The sequence below is a fragment of the Octopus sinensis genome, linkage group LG28 (assembly GCF_006345805.1).
Source record: "Octopus sinensis linkage group LG28, ASM634580v1, whole genome shotgun sequence".
Lineage (NCBI taxonomy): Eukaryota > Metazoa > Mollusca > Cephalopoda > Octopoda > Octopodidae > Octopus > Octopus sinensis.
In genome coordinates this window covers 19,741,853-19,744,352 of record NC_043024.1, presented here as the reverse complement: position 1 = coordinate 19,744,352, position 2,500 = coordinate 19,741,853, and the positions used below count along the sequence as shown (strand labels likewise).

Genomic DNA, 2,500 nt, shown 5'->3' with positions numbered 1-2,500 from the left:
ATGATGATGATGATGACAATGATGATAACGTCGATGATGATGATGATGATGATTACAATGATGATGACGACGATGACGATGATGATGACAATGATGATGGAAATGATGACGGTGATAATGATACTTGTGGTGATGGTGATGATGATGATAGTAACAATGATGTTAGTGATGATGATTATGATGATGATGATGATGATGATAATACTCATGCTTCTTAATCTGGCAAATGAGGGAGAAATGATAAAAGAGTTCTCTGACTCAGGGGACATAACTCAAGATACAACTGCGACATTCTTTTAACTCTTACTTTCTCTTTACTTTGACATGAAAAATATGTTTTTAATTAACATGCTTTAATCATCGGACCGTGGCCATGCTGGGGCACCACCTGGAAGGGCTTTGTAGAACAAATTGCCTATAGGGCTTATTTGGTTTTTAAATTCTCAGTCTTGATAATCCGCTGAAATAAACATTAAAAATCGAAAGGAGAAAATAAAGGGGCTTTGCAAGTCTAACTCAATGTTTACTGAACATGAGAGGTTCGAAATTTAAGAAGCGACTTGTTAGAATATACATGTCTGTGAGGAGACATGAACAAGAATAGTAAAAATCTGCTAGACCAAAAGAACTAGTAATATATACTAGTTCATACAAGTGTTCTGTGAAGAGAACATAAGATTGCTGCCATAATTCAACATGAATGTGAAAGGACATTAAACATCGTATAAGATTAATGAAGGTTTCTGTAGGAACGCTACGTCATATTCACTTAGTGAGTTTACATGTGCAAGGATGAATTATGATGTTGTTGTCAGCATTAAAGACAGTAACAGCTGGTAGTGGCGATGTCAGCACTGATGAATTTCATTGTCCTAGCACGGAGAAAGTGAGCAATAGCTTCCTGGAGGCAAACGCAAGCTAGACTTCTTAAGTGGAGAAAAACTGATCTATTTAACCCTTTCGTTATCAATCCAGCTGAAACCAACTCTGTCTCTTAGTACAAATGTTTTGTTTTCATAAGTTCTGAATTAAAATCTTCCACCAAACCTTAGTTACAATTTATGTTCCTAACACTAGCTTAATGATAACTTATTTTACTAAATTCTTTGTTATATTTAAAATTAAATGAAAGAAACACAGAGCATCTCAACAGAAATATGGTAACGAAAGGGTTAAAAATATATAATAGAGAAACAATTCTTAACCCTTTCGATACCAACTCGGCTGAAACTGGCACTGGCTCTGTAGTACAAATGTCTTGTTTTCATAAGTTTTGAATTCAAATCTTCCACCAAACCTTAGTCACAATTTACGTTCCTAACACTAGCTTAATGATAACTAAGTTATTTTACTAAATTCTTTGTTATATTTAAAGTAATTGAAAGAAACACAGAGCATCTCAAAATAAATACGGTAACGAAAGGGTTAAGGAAATTGCTGGGCTCCATTGCAGTAGGTAGAAACTCCAAGCAATGGAAAATATGGCCCAGACTGTGTCTACCAGTATGAACGTTAAACTTCAAAAAGTAGTTAACCATTTAATGGTTTCAGTAAATTTATACAGAAAAAGTAAGCATTATACCGTCCAGCATAAATAAAAGTCAACTTCATTTTTTTTTTCTGTAAAAACCTATTCTGACATTAAACGAGTCAAACTTCCTGTATGGATGTTTACATTTGTAAGTCATTTTTCAACAAAAAAATTTCTAAACAAATTCTGGAAACAATCTACTCATGTAATTTATGCAGCCCCTAAATTTTATTTTTGTTTTTGTGAAAAAAAGTGCGTAGATTACATGGGTTTTTATGATACACACACACACTTATCTTTATTACTATTTAGCAGAAAAACAGAGTGACTTGAGGTCTGAGAATTTCATGCAATACATATGTCATAACATGATACACACATATACTTACATGCATGCATATATATATATATATATATATATATATATATACACACAAGTATACATGCATACATATATATATATATATAAAGTTAATCCAAACATGAAAACACAAAGAGAATACATTACAATGTGAGGATGTGGAACAAGTGTAATGTTATTGGACGCTCAGGAAAGGAAAGAAAGAAGGAGGATTTAACATTTCGAGCGGAGCTCTTCGTCAGAAACATAGAAAAAGGAAAGGTCCAAGGAAGGGAAGATGGAGACAGAAAATCGTCAACGATACAAAAAGAAAATAGAAACTACACATGGAAATGTAAGGGGAAAGTAAGAAGAAAAATAAGCGAAAATACACATTGGAAGTAAAAAAAAGTAAAGGCTTTTTATGAAAAGTAACTAAAGATATATACAATTTGATGAACAGAGGTAGGACTAAAAGTAATAAAAGTCATTATTGTGAATTGTTAAAGAGATTCAAAAGCATTCTGGTTTCGTGAATTTACTAATCATTGCTTGATGGATTCTCTTGTTGTGAATGGCAAATGAGGATTCAGTAAGATAAAGTGCTAATCATGTTCTAAGGATACAAA

General features: G+C 32.8%; 1 protein-coding gene across 1 annotated transcript in view; it reads right to left on the bottom strand.

Annotated features, from left to right (window-relative positions):
* The window catches only part of LOC115225742 (roundabout homolog 2-like), a 571,297-nt gene that overhangs the window by 126,375 nt on the left and 442,422 nt on the right, over positions 1-2,500 (bottom strand). The window lies entirely within an intron of this gene.